The sequence below is a fragment of the Octopus bimaculoides genome, chromosome 5 (assembly GCF_046866305.1).
Source record: "Octopus bimaculoides isolate indiv1 chromosome 5, ASM4686630v1, whole genome shotgun sequence".
NCBI lineage: Eukaryota > Metazoa > Mollusca > Cephalopoda > Octopoda > Octopodidae > Octopus > Octopus bimaculoides.
This window is the reverse complement of record NC_142932.1, coordinates 76643951-76663407: the sequence shown is the minus strand read 5'-3', so window position 1 is coordinate 76663407 and position 19457 is coordinate 76643951. Positions and strand designations below refer to the sequence as shown.

The window sequence follows — 19457 nt, the reverse complement described above, 5'->3', positions numbered from 1 at the left end:
GTTTTACTTTGTGCAACCATAACCATGTCTCAATAACATTTCTTGCAACTATCTTTAGGAATCTACCATGCAAAGCCTTCCCCTATCAGTCAGATAATGTTTCCTCTTACTTTTGGTTTTTAACTTTGGCCTTTTGTCTTACTGTGACTCTAGCAGCTCTTAATAAACTTCCTTCACTATTACCTACATAGGAGTCTATATTTACTCTAGCTAACTCCATGCAGTATTTTACTGATATTAACCCTCTTCCATCTTCCTTTCTAGCCAAGTAAAATCTCGCTACTCCTACTCTTGGTTGAAGTGCTCTATTCTTCTGTCTAGTTTTGCTAATTCAGATTTTGTCCAGTCTACAAAAGCTGTTAAGTATCTAAGAAACGAAACTACTCAAGTATTTGCAGTTTTCGCTAGATTCGAACCATTTAGAGTTGACATAACTAGCTTCTTCACCCTTCTGATGTACTCCTCAATTTTCGTTTTCATTTCTATAGTTAGTACTCTATCAGATTCTAGAAGTCCTAGCTACTTATAACTCTCTCCTTCATTCAGTGATTTTAATACCTTGCCATCTGATAATTGGATGCCTTCACCGCTGACTACCTGTCCCTTTTCCATGACTATTATTGCACACTTATCTATGCCGAATTTCATGCCTATATCTTTGCTAAAGCGTCTTACAGCTTGTATTACGGAATTTATCTCTTTTTTATTCTTACTAAAAATCATCCATGTAGAGCAAATAGTTCATTTTTCCTTTACTATTTTTAAACTGATACTTGCCTTTGCCTACCTTAATACTAAACTAAGGGGAATTAGACATAACACAAATATTAAAGGGGATAACGAGTCTCCTTGGAAAATTCCTTTCTTGATAATGACTTTCCCTAAGGCTGTGTCATTTGAATAGAAATCTACTTTCTATTTCTTCATGTTAAAGCTAATTAATTCTCTTATGTTTACGATACTGGATATACTCAAACATTCACTTATTCATGGGTGTGGAATCATGTTATAGGCTTTCTTATAATATCCATGCTATTGTTAAATTTTTTCTAGATTGTATTTCATTTAGAACTGATTTATCTATGTATAATAGATCATGTGTTCCTCTAGCGTTTTCCTTGCAATCCCTCTAGTCTTCTGGAAACACATTCTGATTGTCAAGGCTCTCGTAGATGCTTTCTGAGAGCATTCCTGTCAACAGTTTCTGCAATAATGGTACGCAAGGGATTGGTCAATAATCATTAGCTACATTGCTCTTGCTTTTGTCTTCCATAAGGAGTACTGCTCTCCCTCTAGTCATTCAATCTGGTATTACGCCTCCATCTAGGCAATCCTGAAGTTGTTTCCTCAGTCTGTATGTAAGCTACTAAATTTCTTTAACTAGTACCCTTGAAGAATATCTGGTCCTGGACTCTTCCAATTCGGCACTTTTCTTAACACTTTACTCATCAACGCACTAGTTAGTCTTAGATCTGGCTGCTTCTCACTGACTACTTCTTCCCTCATTTTTTTTTAACCGTGCTGCATCTCCATTATGATTGACTGACTTATCTCAAATACTACTCCAGATCTTTCTAGTTTCTGCATTAGGTTTCTCATTGTCGGTACTTTCTTCTCCTCTATTTATTTGGTTATAAAATCTCCTCTGCTCTGTCTCAGATAAACATTTCTGTTGATAATGATCTATTCTTTTCTGATATCTGGAAAGCTTACCTGCTTCTGCTATGATACGCTGTTTAAGCTCTACCATGACTATCTTAAATCTTTTCTCTTTGACTAAGTATCTTTCCTCAAGAGAAGATTTAAATCTTGTCTTTCCTAACTTTTTCAGTTTCCAGGCTTTTATTCTACTCAGATCTTGTCTTAAAGTCTTCACTTTATTTTTTAATATCCTTTTCCACATTTGCTCTTTTCTAATATTTCCCTGAGGAATTCCTAATCTTCTAGTGACTACTATCCTAGTAGGTAGTAGTCACTAGAAGTAAGAATGACGTATATTTTTAGTATCTATTCTACTGGTAACAGAATCTAATTTCCTAGTCGTATCTAGCAGCTTCCTTCTGTTGGTACCTTTAAATGCTGGTACTCTTTATCTTTCTTCTTTACTCATAGCTTCCTGCAGCTCACCTAAAATCTTCTGCTCGTCATCGCTTAAGTCACTGGTGCCAGTTTTCCCTTCCTAACCGGTAGTGCTATTATCAGTTTTACCTTTAGGTTCTACTTTGGTTTGTGTGTCTTATGTTGTTGTTTGGCTTTTCAACTGCCAAGTCTTTCTTTTCCAGTTTTCTTGTGATTTCTTCCACCTTCAGTGCTGTCATTATTATTATTATTATTATTATTATTATTATTATTATTATTATTATTATTATTATTATTATTATTATTATTGCCTTTACACAGCTTCTAACGCTGGAGATGTATTACAGTGTCAGCTCTTCACTACCAGTGAACTTAGGTAACACCTCTTAGTTTTCAAGCACCTTCCGGAGTATTCGAGCGGTTCCAAGCAGTGCTCTTTTCTCCAAGGGCTCCACCTTTATTGCAGCCCCTATTTGTTCCACGTACTTCTCGAGATTTTTGCTCACTGTTCCCAGGGCTCCGACAATTATTGGTACTACTGCTACCTTTTTCATCGACCACAACTGCTTAACTTCCCAAGCGAACCTGTCATATCTCTCTACTTTTCTTTCTTCCTTATTGCAAACCTTTTTGTCAGCTGGGCATGCTATATCCATGATCTAGCATAGTTTGGTTTTTTTCTCAATTCAAACAAAAAAATATTATTATTATTATTATTATTATTATTATTATTATTATTATTATTATTATTATTATTATTATTATTGCTGCTGTTGTTGTTATTGTTATTATTACTATTATTATTATAATTATTATAATTATTATCATCATCATTATTATTATTATTATATTATTATTATTATTATTATTATTATTTTTATTATTATTATTATTATCATTACCTCTGTAATTATGATAATCCCATCTATGTTCACCCACTATTTCTGGTGGGGTATGCGTAGTGGGTTGTGTTCTCCGGCACATCCTTCACACGGTCTTATCAGAAGCAACCACCATTACCATTTCCGACAGTAGAATTCCAAGGATTACCAATAGAGATTGCATATTAGTCAATTATTCCAGCTATGGTCTGCCCTTAGAGCTCCTGCCGTTTGGCTCAGCTTGAAGAACCCATCTTGGGATTCTTTCTCGCGACATTCTAGTCACATATCCATAATACCAGAGCTATTTTCCCTCAATGTGGGGAAATAGCAGCTCAATTTTGAGAGACCCCTGAGCTCCGACGTATGCATCCTATCGAATAACTTTACTGTAGGGATCCTTCGAAGGAATCCCACTTCGTCCGTTGGTACTCTCTGTCGTATTCCTTCGTTCATTGCCCAACATTCATGACCATAGATGAGAATAGGCAGCAAAAGCGAATTGAAGCTAGCAAGTTCGACTTTTTACAATCCTCTTCTGAGGATTGAATGCTGGACCTGGTGCTCCTGCAATTCTAACATCCAGTTAGAAGAGGTAGTGCATGGTTGGAGTTGATAGCATGGACTATTTCTTTCCTTTAAATTTTTTTATTTGTTTCTTCTGCCTCAAATATGTACCTTTCTCTTTCTCGTGTGATTTCTAGGAACGCAGTGCTCTTAAAGAAGTTTTTTTTATAGAAGTTTAATAGAAATTTTATAGAAGTTGTTTGGTTTCTTGTTTCTTGTGTCAATATAGTGCTTCGTTGCATGTGCAAATGCGAGTTATGTTAACTTAATTTGTTGGAGTTTGTGTTTTTTACATGCTATGTGATGTAGAGGCGCGTGGCTTAGAAGTTAAGGTGTTGCATTCATGATCGTAGGACCGTGGTTCCGATTTTTGAATCAGGCGATGCGTTGTGTTCTTGAGCAAAGCACTTCATTTCACGTTCTTCTACTCCACAAACTTGGAAACAAATGAATAATCCTGCGCTACAGAATCGGGAAAACCAGCCCTATGAGCCTATGGTTCGGGAAGGACCTTTGATCCTAGATATATTATGTGATTGGTGTTAGGTGTTTTAAATTCTGACAGTGAATTTCTTAATTATATAATCCATGGGTTGTGTTATATCAGTAGGTTGAAAATACCCAGAAAATAGTACCAGGCATCGGTCAAGCAATGTTATTTTATTGGGTTGTGATTGTGGCCAAATCGTTGCTATGTACCATCTTTAATACATAAATATATCACTTTTTAACTGTTTTATGTCGAAGTGTTATTGGCATATTACCCAATGGGCACAACTACTGAATCATGACTGTGAATATACTCTGGCTTGGCAAAGACTGTGCAACCAGAGATAATATATGATATGGTCAACAATCATCTCATTGTATTAGATGAATAGTCTGCAATTCATATTAGTATCTTTTCTCAGTTTCATTCAATGATTAGGCATTGATCTTTTGCAACTAAAATCAGATCACATCTGCTTTAAGACCAAAGTTTCAGAACAATTATTTTTTTTCACTCAAGCTTGTGTCCTCTGTGTCGATTTCTGTGGGATATTGACCATAGAGTGGTTTCCTCTCCTTTTATTTTCGTAGGTATATTTAAATTTTCTGTTTCGTGTTTGTGTTTTATATTTAAAATTTTCTCTCATTTTGTTATTATGTGAAAGTTTCACTTTATTGTAGCTAGTTTTCAGTTTGTACTTATTGTTTCTTTATATGTAAAGAAAAGGTTTTATTTTCTTAATTTTTCTCTTATTACAATATTCAAGACTTTCGTTACTCTTCTTACATCTAAGTATCTTTCTAATCCTACTATCGTTACTTATATATTGTAGTACTGTTACTTGTATCACACGCCGTCCATCTTTTGCTTATATATATATATATATATATATATATATATATATATATATATATATATATATATATATAATAAAGTAAAGTTGTGGAATACCGTACGAGTGGAAATATATATGAAAGAAGGTTTGAAAATGCACTTATTTTTAAAAAATATTTATTTACTTAACCGGTTTCACTTTTTTAGAAAAAGATTATCAAAAGTCTTTGAGAATAATAAAAAATGTTAAAAAACAGTTTGAGTATTAAAATGCATATATACATTCTTTGATGATAAAATATATTTAAAGTATAAAGCTTTGTATGAACTTTGTAGTGTTACATACTGATTGTCACACATTCTTTGATATTAAGGTGAAATTATTAAAAATAGTGTTAAAAACAGTGTATGAAAATACACATATGGAAAAATACATATACATATTCTTATACATATTCTTTGACAATCGAATAAAATTGAGGAGGAACTGACCTGGCCTTTTTCTCTTGTGTATATTGAGGGAATGTTTTACTGCCTTAAGAGACAGTATGACTGGCTAGCTGGGGTGGGAGGGGAGAAGAGTTAAAGAAGATTTTTTTATTTTTGGTTGGTCTGTGACAGTCTGTCATGGTTCACTGGTTTTGGGGACTGGTTTTGTGCACATCTCTATGTGTGTGTGTATATATGTGTGTTTGTGTCCGTGTGTGTGTATGTGTGTGTGTGTGTGTGTGTGTGTGTGTGTGTGTGTGTGTGTGTGTGCCGTTTTTATTGGTCCCAGAGTTTATTGTGGAATGTGTATATGAGTGTGTGTTTGAGTGTTTTTTGTGTCGGTGGGGATGTTAGGTGTGTGTACGTGAGAGTGTGCGTATATCTCTTTGTCTGAGTGTGTATGTGTTGTTTTGATCGTCCTTGTGGTGTGTGTGTGTGTGAGAGCAACCGTATGTATGTGTGAGGGTGTGTACGTATGTGTGCGTATGTGTGTGTATGTATGTGTGCATCTGTGTGTGTGCGTGGGAGTGTTTTGTGTGAGTGTGGGAGTGTGTGTGTGTCTCTCTGTCTGAGTGGGTGTGTTGTTTTAAATACCTTGTGGTGTGTGTGTGTGTGTGTGTAAGCAAACGTATGTGTGTGATGGTTCATATGTATGTGTATGTCTATGTCTGTATGTGTGCGTGTGTGGCATGTGTATATGAGTATGTGTGTGTTTTTTATCATGGTAGGATGGTGTGTGTATGTGTGTGCACGTTTGTGTGAGTGTGTATGTGTGTGATTAATATTTGTTAGGGTGTTGTGTGTGCGCATGTGCGTGTATGTGTATACGTGTTTGTTCGTGTGTGTGTGTGAGTGCGTTTGTGAGTGCGTGTGTATGTGTGTTTGTGTGTTTTTTGTGTCGGTGGGGATGTTAGGTGTGTGTACGTGAGACTGCGTATATCTATTTTTCTGAGTATGTATGTGTTGTTTTAATCGTCCTTGTGGTGTGTGTGTGAGAGAGAGCAACCGTATGTATGTGTGAGGGTGTGTACATATGTGTGCGTCTGTGTGTGTATGTATGTGTGCATCTGTGTGCATTTGTGTGTGTGCGTGGGAGTGTTTTGTGTGAATGTGGGAGTGTGTGTATACGTGAGTGTGTGTGTGTCTCTCTCTGTGTCTGAGTGAGTGTGTTGTTTTAAATACCCATTGTGGTGTGTGTGTGTGTGTAAGCAACCGTATGTGTGTGTGATGGTTCATATGTATGTGTATGTCTGTATGTGTACGTATGTTTATTTGTGTTGTGTGTTGGTGGGGGTGTTATATGTGTGTACGTGAGTTTGTGTGTGTCTCTAAGTATGTTTGTGTTTGAGTTGTCATTGTGGTGCGTGTGTGTGTGAGGGAGCAACTGTATGTGTGTGCATGAGGGTGCATGTGTGTGTGAGCATGTATGTGTGTTGTATTTATTAGGTGTCCTTATACGTTGGGTTTATCCAGGTGATGTGTATGTGTGTGCATGTGTGTTCCGTGTATGCTGGTACTGGGTATGCGTTTGTATGTGTGTGTATGTGGGTATGGTTTGTGTAGTTTCCTGGTGTATATGTGTACATGTGTGTGTGCGCTGTAATTGTGAGTGATTAGTTTTGTTTGTATTGTTAGTACAGTATATGTGTGTATACGTGTGCGTGTGTTTGTGTGAGTGCGTCTATGTGGCTTGTATTTGTCGGGGAGGTGTGTCATTGTGTGTGCATGCTTCTGTGCATGTGTGCTTGTGAGTGTTTGTTGTGATTGTTGGGATTGTATTGTGTGTGTTTTTCTTTTGAGTGTGTGTGTGACATTTTTACTGGGGAACAGGCGTATGGTGTTTGTATGTGTGTGTACATATGTATGCAAATATGCGTGTGTGAATATGATTTGTGGTTGCCGGAGTGGTGTGTAGGTGTGTGCATGTACCTGTTTACATATGTGTGTATGGGTGTTGGTTGTGGTTGCTACAATTGTATTGTAAGTATATATATGCATGTGTTTTTTCTTGAAATGTATGTGGGTTTGTGCTCTGGTGTGGAGATATTGTAATTGTGTGTGTGTGTATATATGTGTGTAAGTGTGTTCGTGTCGGAGGTTTGCATTGTATTAATGTGTGTGATTTTGCGTATCTGTGTGTCTTTGTTTTGGGCGTGCACCTGGGGAGGGGGCTTATGTTAGAGTATGTTGAGCTGTGGTCTGTATTTTTGAATAAGATTATTTTCCCTATTTATTCGTGTTTGGTCAGTGGTGTTGTTTGAGCATTGGTATAATGGGAAAACTAGGAATTTGGGGGACTTGTTTTGTGCACAGAGATCTAAGTGCCCACTGAGTGGTATCTGTCTTGTGGTGGGATCCCTCAATTGTTGGCGGTGGACTGTCATCCTTTCTCTGAGAGCAAGGCTCGTTTGCCCTATGTATTCTTTGTGGCACCCTTCACACATTATGGCATAAAGTAAATTTTTTGATGCGCAGGTGAAGTTATTTTTTATGACAAAAGTGTGTCCCGACTGGAATCTGTATGTTGTTCCTTCCATGAGGTGGATGCAAGTCCTGCAGTTGGAACGACCACATTTTTTGACAGTAGGTGGTGGGCTTGTGTTGGGCAATTTTGCATTCGTGAGTAGGTTTTTTAGGGATTTGGGTTGTCTTTTGCTTTTTTATTATTTTATGGGTTGCGAGTACTCTTTTTAGACGTGGGTCTTGATTCAGTAGTGGGATGTTTTTGTATATTATTGTGTAAGCTTCTGCATTTCTAGGATTGTGTGTTGAGAAATATGGGAGACTATTTAACGTGCCGTGTATGTGTTTCGGTTTTCGCAGGTCATGGGTAGCAATTGTCTTGGCCCGTTCTATTCCATTGTCAACTAATGATGCTGGGTAATGTTTTTCGAGGAGAATTGCCTTTAGTTCTTCGAGTCTTTTATTTCGAGTTCTATAATTAGAGACAATTGTGCAAATTCTTCTCGCAAGGTTGAAGGGAATGTTTGTCTTTGTATGTTTTGGGTGATTGGAGGTGAACAGAAGGTATTGCTTGGAATCAGTCGGTTTGTAATGAATATCAGTCGCAATGCTGGTACCTATTTTTATAATGAGAATGTCAAGAAAAAGAAGTTGGTCTTAACTGTATTCCATTGTAAATTGGATATGGTTGTTGACACTGTTAATTAGAGTTTTGAAATCAAAGAGTTGGTCGAGTGTGTGGGACCATAGGATGAGGCAATCATCCAAGTATATATATATATATATATATATATATATATATTCAATCTATATCAGCTTTAGCGTGGTGACTTCAAACGTCTGTTAGAAGTTACCTTGCTTTTCTGAGTTCTTCAATTCACTGAACTTTCTCCTTTATGGTGGTGAAATTATATTTTCATAACTGAATAATTATTGTTTTTATACCTGCTATTTTATTTCATCCAAATTAATCTAAATTCCTTGCATTACTCTTTTCTAATTTTCCTCTTATTTCTCTATGTTATATTTTATATGTATCATGGGTATCTTAGTATTTATATGAATGTTCTTTCTTAATTCTCTGATTTCCGTATCAAATTTAATGTTTGCCTTTTCTCATCATTTTTCTGGCTTGGTTGGGTTATAGATAATTTGATTGAGATTTCCAATTCTTTTTTGTCTCTAGTAAATATTTTAAAGTTATCCAAGAAAGTAGATTAATGGATTCTGGTTTATAGTTTTACTGTAGTTTCTAAACACCATACGTGGATTCCTTAAACAGACTTGCAGAAGTGAAAATATGTTTGCTTGGAATATTCCTCTTGTTATAGGCTGATTTTAATTATCTTCTTTTGACTATGAAATGATATGGTAGCTTCCAGTTTGACATGAAATGGTTGATGTACTTTGCATATATTTGCTTAACAAATTTATATGCACTGTCCACAATATCTAAGGTTGAGGTATACTATCAAATGTACTTCAATAATCAAATTATCTATGAGATGTGGAATTACAAGTTTATTATGCACATAATTATGATTTTGTGAATCATGTTATTACAGGAAGTATTTCAATAGTTGCAAATTTTCACATACAAGTTTCCCTGTATGTAAAGACTTAAAAGTTGAAATACTACGTATAAGAAATGAACAACAATTGCCTGAGTTTGTATTTTTTAATGATTGCTATTGCAATGAAATTATTTCCATGAGAGCAATTTCATTGGAAGATCGCTCTCTACTTTTGCAAATATAACTTAAAGCAGACGAAATTTGGGTACGGGACATTTGGAGAATAAAATGTACACGGCATCATTATTCTACGAAAATACTTATCAAGTTGAAGCTGTGAAAGAGGTGAGGGAAAATAATATACGTGGCTTTTTCTTGCCCCCTACAAATAACAGCTTACTGTTCAATGAGTTAGACGTCCAACATCGAGTGAAGATGGACATATATGTACTGTGTGCATTGTTTATACAACTGAAAACAGGACAAAGAGACAACTTTAGTGTATAACATGCTTGCTTATTGACCAATTCCACATTATGTAGGAGAACTAAGTACGAAAGTCACTTCAAAAGAATCTGTAATAACACTGACCTTTGGCTTGTAACAAGTTTGATTGCACATAATGGGCAGATGGTCAAAATAGACGTCAATTATGATAATCTATGGCCGGATGAGTTTTCATAAACTTGCACTATCATACAGCAATTATGCTTTGTTAAATCCTGTCTTCTGAGTGAGGACAGAAACACGTTATTACACTCTTTTCAGGTGCAAAATGTAGCTGTTACACTTGTGATAGTAGAAGTCATATAAGGGCTTCCATTTCCAGGAGAGCGCGAGTTGCTAAAAGGAAACATACTGAAACAACAAAAGTAGGCCATGAAGACTGCTGTTCCTAGAGCAACAACACGCACAAATCAGAAAAAAAGAGATTGCTTCTTCCACTATTTCAAGAGCCGAGCAGGAATTCATAAGCTATCACATTGTAAGGCTAAAACAAAAACAAAAATGAGCGGGGGATTAAAATGACTGGAGACAATTGAAATAAGAAGACTCGATAAAAGAATCCCTAAACTCTCCTTCTACTTCTTTATCTTATTATTATTATTATTATTATTATTATTATTATTATTATTATTATTATTATTATTATTATTATTATGTGATCTGAGACGCCATGGATGATGATGCACAGGTAAGTGTTCAAAATCATACATCTGCAAAATTTCCTGTATTACGACCACAAAGTGTAATCGCCACTCGTACGACACACCTGCAGCTTGACACTTCACCCACACAGCAGACCTGGGTCAGTGCAGATTGCAACTGAATCTTTCGATTCTGTAATGTTGCAGAACGCTTACTGCTCTCGCTCGGCTGAACCCTGTGGTCAGCAAAATATTAACTCTTGCATTCAATAGAATATTTATGGAAGATGAAAGCATGGGAATGATCTTGATCCTCATTGACGACAGTCTGAATAGTCTCTCGTAGAAGACTTTCAGGTCGGAGATTATGGATAGCTTTCAAATGATTTTGGTCTGGAAGTACTATAGGGGAGTGTTACCTGTCCAAATTAAAATCTAGGGTGAAGACAATATGGGATCTGTGAACAAACATCCAGGTGGAGATGTACACTATATGACGAATCCAGCAGCAAGCATTCTTTTGGGGAGCATATATTACTAATAAGTGGGTGTATGTCGACACATGTTATCGAGTCCACGACAGATCCGGCAATCTGAATCCATCATGAGGGCCAGACCACTGTCTGCTCTCAGTAAGGAAGAGACAGCAATCTTGCTCTGTATGATGGCAATAGTGAAGGACGTTGTATGGTCATCGTGGTTGAAAAAATTAGAAGACAACACTTTTCTTCTCAAGACAATTTCTCGACACCTTCTTTGGCTACAATTTGAGGGGAAGATGAAGACGGAAAAGGAAGTACTGTCCTCCAGAAAATATTAGGAACAATAGATGAGTGTATCTAAATTGGTTTATGTTTGTGGGCCTACAATAACTGTGTAGCCGTAGACTGGCGACAAAAACTGTAAGTGAGCTCTTGCCTATTGTAAATCAGATTAATCCAGGATTGTATATAAGGTGTGTCAAATCGCCATACGTGGTTGATCTCAAGTCTAGTATCCTTTTCTTATTTTCATTTACGGTTTATGATATTTGTAGCAGTTTATTATTTTTATTGTTCTTTAATTATTAATGAGTTCTTATTTTAACTATTGGCGTTGCTCTTGTGCTCGATGTAAATTCCTTCCACTACCACAACCACCGTACATATATACACAATATTCAGAACACTACTCTACTAAGAGGGCATATATATATTACGAAAAATACTTTTAATGTAATAGAAGATACAGAAACAAAACTTAACCTTGCACGCACCCAAGCCACACATCCTGCATGGTTCCAATACGTGTAATTCTTTTTGAAGAATCGAAACCCTTGATGCATACTTTTTCTCAAATCATGAATAATAAAGATAACAATAATGATAATAATAAATTCATGAGAAATGACATTAAGGAGAAGAGAGTCGTTGATGAGTTTGCGTGGGAAAAGAAACTGAGAGCGTAATATAACGCCATAATATTGCATAGATTGGTTGAAGATCAGAGAAAGACGGTTTTGTTAATAGAAGAAGAAGAAGAAGAAGAAGAAGAAGAAGAAGAAGAAGAAGAAGAAGAAGAAGAAGAAGAAGAAGAAGAAGAAGAAGAAGAAGAAGAAGAAGAAGAAGAAGAAGAAGAAGAAGAAGAAGAAAGAAAGAAAGAAAGAAAGAAAGGTGATTTTGTATCAGTGGAAATATTTCCCAAATGACGAAATTAATGTTCCTTGTGAAAAGGTTTACCGTTATTACTCTGTTGGATCCGAGACTGAATTGGGAGGTGATGTCTATAAGGGATAGCGGCATTAAGTATACATTCGACCGTTGGAGTAGGATTTGATGGGAATTCTGCAGGTGGAATTATTTAGTGGCATATTTGAAAAGAAGGGAAAGAAATATGTGACTTGCGAAATGTGAATGCGAAATAAGAAAACCTGCTATAGTGTTTCTATTTCTTGTTGTTGTTGTTATTGATGTTATTTAGCTTCAGGTTAATTTTGATTGAGAAGAATTATGATCAATATTTCAGTATATATACAACTGTATTATTTAGAATGTAATTCTTAAAGGTGGTCGTATGTGATTTGATAAAGATTTGGTTGTCGCCTCTCTTGTTTTGGCTTAGCATTTGTTATTAAAGCTGGGGTATTAGTTTCAAACTGCGGCATCTAGGATGTCTGAGATACAGGCAATCTGAATTTCAAGACAATATGTTCAAACATTATATATTCAAATCGGTACAAGTTGAATTTCATTTCTGGGTACGATGTTTTATAGTCAGAGCATTTGTTTACCTAACTTTTAAGTATATGTACCAGATATTCTTTTATCTTTCCTCTAATCTTTTACTTGTTTCTCTCGTTAGACTGTGGCCATGCTGGGGCACCGCCTTGATGGGTTTTACTCGAAAAGAACGACCTCCTTACTTTTTTTAAATGTTTAGTATTTATTCTATTGGGACTGAACCATAAACCAAGTGATTCTAAAGCGAACTTCTTAACTATACAGACATATGTGCTCCAGTTGTCGGAACAGTTTTGATATTCTAGAAAAGGTAGGAAACAAGTGCTATTCTCATAAGAATAGCATTCACGCATGCTGTCCTGGCTATTCTCATAGGAATAGCATGGTTAGCATACGTGATGCAAGATGTGTTCAAATAGTGATTTGATTGATTAGTGAAGAGAGGGGACACAAAACCATGTACGCTACAGTCTCATTCCTGCCCCAACTCATCTGGTGAGATTGGTACGGATACCCAGCTAGGATTTCTGTAGGCTAATATCTCTAGGAAAAGTGTGTAGTGATGAACCAAGATATGAACTAACTGAATGCTTACTTACAATGAACACTGCTTATAGCATAGAGAGACCTTGAATTGGTATTTAAGCATATTAAGTTATGTTAAGACTGAAACTGTGATGAAGTCAGTTAACTAATGGATGTTTCCTTCTTGCTTTATAGCATGGTACTTCTACAAAATTATCTCCTTGTACAACAGCTAAGTATAATGTGTGCATTACAGTAAGACGTCTGATAACGATGAACCAAAATTTTGAAGCGGCTCCAGCTACTTATTTACAACATATCCATTCCTTTACAGTCTCGGAAATTCGTCAGTATCAAAACATCAAACTGAACTGAGCAGTGCACTGTTGGTGGGTACATAGATGCTAAACCCACTGTATCTGTGGTGTTAGAAGTAACAGAGAAAAGACATTGGATGTAATTGGTATAATATTTGTTATAGTTTAAGAAAAAGATTTGCTTGTAAGTTACAACACCATTTCCAGATCCTCTTGTCTGAAATAATGTTTATTTCAGATGTAAATAATCACTTTTCGTGATGTAGAATTGGATATATTATAAACACGTGTTGTTTTTAAAATTTGTGACAGGCTGCGAGATCGCAAATCGCTTGAAAACTTTGAAGACGTATGTTTGTCCACGGTCAATAAGATCGCGGTGTTGTATGTTTGTTTAATCTACATATTTATTTTAATCAATGCGTAGTAGAAGTATGAAAGATTACATCGTTTGGTCCTTATATTTTCCTAGAAATTGTACATACTCCACTAGCAGATGCGCCTACCAGAAGCCTGTTAGTGTGAGGCTAAACAGGGCTGACAAACGATATAATGTATGTAAAGAAGAGTGTAAAAGAACTAAGACGCATATGAATTAAGGGAATGTGGTTAAGAGAAGATTCCACTGAAACAGTAAAATAGGGTCATTTAACAGGAAACAGCTGTTCCAAGATACAGAAGAGTGGAACATGTACGAGAATAGCGTTGCCAGACAGAAAGTTGTTGAGCCGGATTCGATCAAGAACATTGCTGATGTAAAAACAGCAGTATGGACCGAAGTTGTCAAAGTAAAGAATCTGCTGTAGAATTAGACAGAGATTTAGAAATGGTAGAGATAGATGATCACTTTGTCGGACAGTGGTAGGAAAGAAGCGGTCGTTTGTTACAATTTGTATTATCTTTGAGATATTGGACGTGAACATTGAAGCAGGTATTTTGGTGGCTATGCGTGTGCTTGTATGTATGTATGTATGTATGTATGTGTTTTGCGCAGTCTCCTATATACACACACACATACACATGCGCGCATGCACAGAGACACACTAACATGCTTATATGTATAGATGCTTGTGTGTTTTGTGAAGAAACTAATGAAGGTGACAAGACCTCATTAAATGCAACATTGTCTGCAATAGGCTTATTTCTCCAGGGATCTTGGGTTTTACAAGGCTTGTAGGAGCTTTTGAAGAGATTAACCGAAATTACCATAGCAAAGAATAAGATGTTTTAATAGAATTTGAACAGAAACGGAGCAGTGAGTAAACTTGCAGGCATTACCAGGGAGCCACTTGCGATACAGTAAAAGACTTTTTCTCATCCTGGTGTTCATCTTGGGTTTCAATAACGGACTATGTTTCCCAATGGTTGATGATGATGTCCACTAAGGAGTGCAAACAGTTATGTTTGTCTCTATAACAGTGGTACAGTTATGCTGGAACCGCTTAGAGTTTACAGGTTCATGCGAGATATATCTAAATGAATGTCCAATTACCCATATAGTAGTTTCACTTGAGTATCAGGTAAAACTTTCCAAACGAGAGGGATGATCCTAAGAATAAGAGTTGTCTGACATCTCTTCTTGAAATTCTAGAAATTTCGTGAGATTCGTAGAGATGACTTTACTCTGATGTATATTATATGTCAGCTGAGATATTATGTTATCACGATTACAAGGGCTGGTAGCAATTTAAAGATTGTATTTATGGGCAAGAAAGGCATCATGAATGTGTAGAGATTTGGTGGATTGGTCACAAATACAAGTAAGAGAAGAGAATAACAGTTCTAAATAGTTTAAGATAAATGATTTAGACTATGTTTACAACTGTTTTGTTGCTGCTTGTAGCTTTAAGGTGTAACTTGGTGGACCGAGTCAGTGAGAGTTTTGCGCTTTTGTCTTGAAAACGAAAGAGTCACAGTAGCATGGCACGAACCATCGGGCTTTCAGTCGATAGATCGGTATTCTCAAGACTCAGCTCGCTACAACTTACACCTCCATCCTTCTAAGTTTCTGGCAAAAAATCGATATTCTCGATTAATGACGGGTCTCTAATGTAGTTGTAAGTACTCGCTGAACCTGCTTTTTCATTTCTTATTTGAAATCATTTCACATCTTTTACATCACTATAAATTATCACACTTCATCACCACCTCTTTCCTAATGAATTAGCAGGTTGCATAAGCAATGCAAGAAGCATGCATTATGTTCGATTCACTAAAGTTCTCCTACGAATATTCTCAGTATTATGATACTGATAATTCTTCTACTTACACTGCTGCAATTGAACGCAAAAACGACTCTGGTGGGTTTTGAACCCACACAACAAACAGCGTAAATATGAAATGCTGTCAAGCAATATTTGTTCAATAATTTCTTCATAACATATTTATTCTTTTACTCGTTTCAGTCATTTGACTGCGGCCATGCTGGAGCACCACCTTAAATGTTTTAGTCGAAGTAATCAACCCTAGGACTTATTCTTTGTGTGCCTAGTACCTATTCTATCGGTCTCTTTGGCCAAACCGTTAAGCTATGGGGATATAAACACACCAGCATCAGTTGTCAAGTGATGGCCTGGAAACAAACACAAGCACATACAAATATGCGCGCGCACACATTCACACACACAACACTCACACATACATACATGCATACATACATACATACATACATATATATATATATATATATATATATATATATATATATATATATATATATATATATATATACATACATACATACATACATACATACATACATACATACATACATACATACATACATACGAAAAGCTTCTTCAGTTTCCGTCTACCAAATCCACTCACAAGGCTTTGGTTGGCCCAAGGCTATAGTAGAAGACACTTGCCCAAAGTGTCACTGAATCCGGAACCATGTGGTTGGGAAAAATCTTCTTAGCACACAACCATGCCTGCGCCTACGGTTTCAAAATTTAGCACAAAGTTTTTAGTCGATTACATCGAAACCAGTGCTCAACTGGTACTTATTTTATCGACTCAGAAAGGATGGCAGTAAAATTCGACCCCAGTGGGTTTGAACTCAGAACAAAAAGAGCCGGAAGAAATGTCACTAAGCATATTGTTCTGTAAATAAAATATAAATATTACAAAGGTTGGTACAATCCGAAAAGTAATTATTAAATGTCTGGCGGTGTCAAATGTTAAAACTTGATGTATATTAGATAGAATTTTACCAGTTACAGCTGACTAGTTTACAGAATGCTGTCACGTCTTAAAGACTATTTGAAGCTCGCTATTTTGTGTTTTATTGTGTAGAGACGCTCCAGAAACTTATGAACTGTCCCAGATTCCTTTAGGAATATCTTGTATGAGCTAAGTATCTATTTCCCCATGCAGAATGGGATCAAGAACGGTAGAGAGGGGGTGAGAGACGATGAGAAATGTGGGAGGGAGAAAGAGTCAGCGCATCAGAGGGGGGTTGAGAAAATTTGCACTTTTGTGGATGACGAACGTCGTGTGACGATAAAAACAATAAGCATACTGTCTGGAATTTGTGTGCCAACTGTACGCAGAATTATTCACGAGGATCTGAACATGCGCAAAATTTGTTTAAAGTTTGTTTCCAGAGTTCTCAGGGACGGACAGAAAGAAAAGATGATTGGTGACAGCAGGGAGGTGGTTGAGTTCATTACCTCCAGTCCAGGAATACTTTAATCTCTGGGAACTTGTGGCGAAAGATGGATGTACTGTTATGATTCAGAAGCCAAGAGAGTACCCAATTGAAGCATCCTTGCTCCTCGAGACCAAAGAAGTCCGAACAAGGCAAGTCCACCTGGAAGCTCATGATGGTCCCCTTTTTCGACAGCAAGGACATCATCTACATCCACTGGATTAACCTTCGGCCAGACGGTCTACAAAGAGTACATTGTGGAGATTTTGAAAGAATTCAGAGATTTCTCACAAAAGGCCAGAGTACGTCCATTCGGGTCTGTATGCCTGCACCAGGACAATGCACCAGTTCCCAATTCCAACCTGGTAACAAAATATGTGAGAGAGTTGGGTATCAAAACTGTCCCTCACTTTCCCTACAGTCCAGGCCTTCCTTCCTGTAACTTTCGATTATACTGCTAGCTGAAGGACAACCTCACCGACAGTCGTTTTCAAGACATTCAGAAGATGAACGAAGCTGTGACATGTATCCTGGACTATTTCGATTCGAAGGACTTCGATGAAGTGGATGGAGTGGTGGAACAAGTCCATTAAAGTGAGAAGATGCTACTTTGAGTTTTATTACAAGAAATTAGAGTTTTATAATTTTTGAGATTAATAAATGTCTCTCCTAAAAATACATACACGTGCATACATACATATATACATAACACTCCTAAAAAGTCTCAAAACTTCTGGAAATCACTTTGTAATTCTTTTATACTGTAAACCCGAGTGAATACGCGCGCGCACACACACTCAGATAGATTTATACATACATACATACATACATACATACACGTGCATACATACATATATACATGCATGCACACACAGACACATACACACACACACACACACATACATACATACATATATAAATATATGTATATGCTTAATAACACTTTCGTACGCACGTAACAGCCGAATCAAACTGTTTTTTTTTTAATGCAATTCCTAGCAAACGTGTTGAATACTGCTTTCTTTCGCTTGTTCAATCACACGTATGTGTGTGTGTATATGTGTGTGTGTGCGTATGCATGTATATATACATACAATAGGCGCAGGAGAGGCTGTGTGGTAAGTAGCTTGCTTACCAAACACATGGTTCCGGGTTCAGACACCTTAGGCAAGTGTCTTCTACTATAGCCTCTGGCCGACCAAAGCCTTGTGAGTGGATATGATAGACAGAAACTGAATGAAGCCCGTCGTATATGCGTATATATATTTATATATATATATATGTGTGTGTGTGTGTGTGTGTGTGTGTGTGTGTGTGTGTGTGTGTATGTGTGTGTGTGTGTGTGTATGTGTGTGTGTGTCTGTGTCTGTGTGTGTGTCTGTGTTTCTCCCCACAACACTGCTTGACAACTGATGCTGCTGTGTTTACGTCCCCGTAGCCTATCGGTTCGGCAAAAGCGACCGATAGAATAAGTACTAGGCTTATAAAGAATAAGTCCTGGGGCCGATTTGCTTGACTAAAGGCGGTGCTCCAGCATAGCCGCAGTGAAATGGCTGAAACAAGTAAAAGAATATATATATATATATATATATATATATATATATATATATATATATATATATATATATATATTATATTCATATATACGCACACATACAAACATAGGTATATATATATATATATATATATATATTATATGCATATATACGCACACATACAAACATAGGTATATATATATATATATGTGTGTGTGTGTGTGTGTGTGTGTGTGTGTGTGTGTGTGTGTGTGTGTGTGTGCATGAGCGTATCAGAATGCATCTTAGCTCTTAGCTCCGGCATTTGAAAATCCGAGTATTATTATGACAACTTACTGATTGTCCGAAACTATATGTATATAAATGATCCTCTATTTACCAAATATCGAGGTCTCATTCTTTTGTTGTCACTTTTTATTATTATTATTATTATTATTATTATTATTATTATTATTATTATTATTATAATACGCGTGTGCGTGTGCGTGTGTGCATGTGTGTGTGTGTGTGTGTGTGTATTGAAATGTACCGCTATTAGTGGGATCAACAAAAATATACTCCATCGAATGAGAGATAAATATCTTTTATATACATACATGCACTCGTACACACCCAGAAACAAGAGCGCGTGCACATATACACACAGCCTACATATAGTTCAAAGGAATTTTATGTATAATCTACATTACATATTTAAAAAAAAAGAAACACTTGAAAATCACTTCTAATAATTCATTTGCCTTTTAC

The 19457-nt window shown here is 36.5% G+C and overlaps 1 protein-coding gene across 1 annotated transcript in view; it reads right to left on the bottom strand.

Moving 5' to 3' along the window:
- Positions 1–19457, bottom strand: part of LOC106870476 (uncharacterized) — a 168398-nt gene that overhangs the window by 147605 nt on the left and 1336 nt on the right. The gene's annotated exons all lie outside the window — the stretch shown is intronic.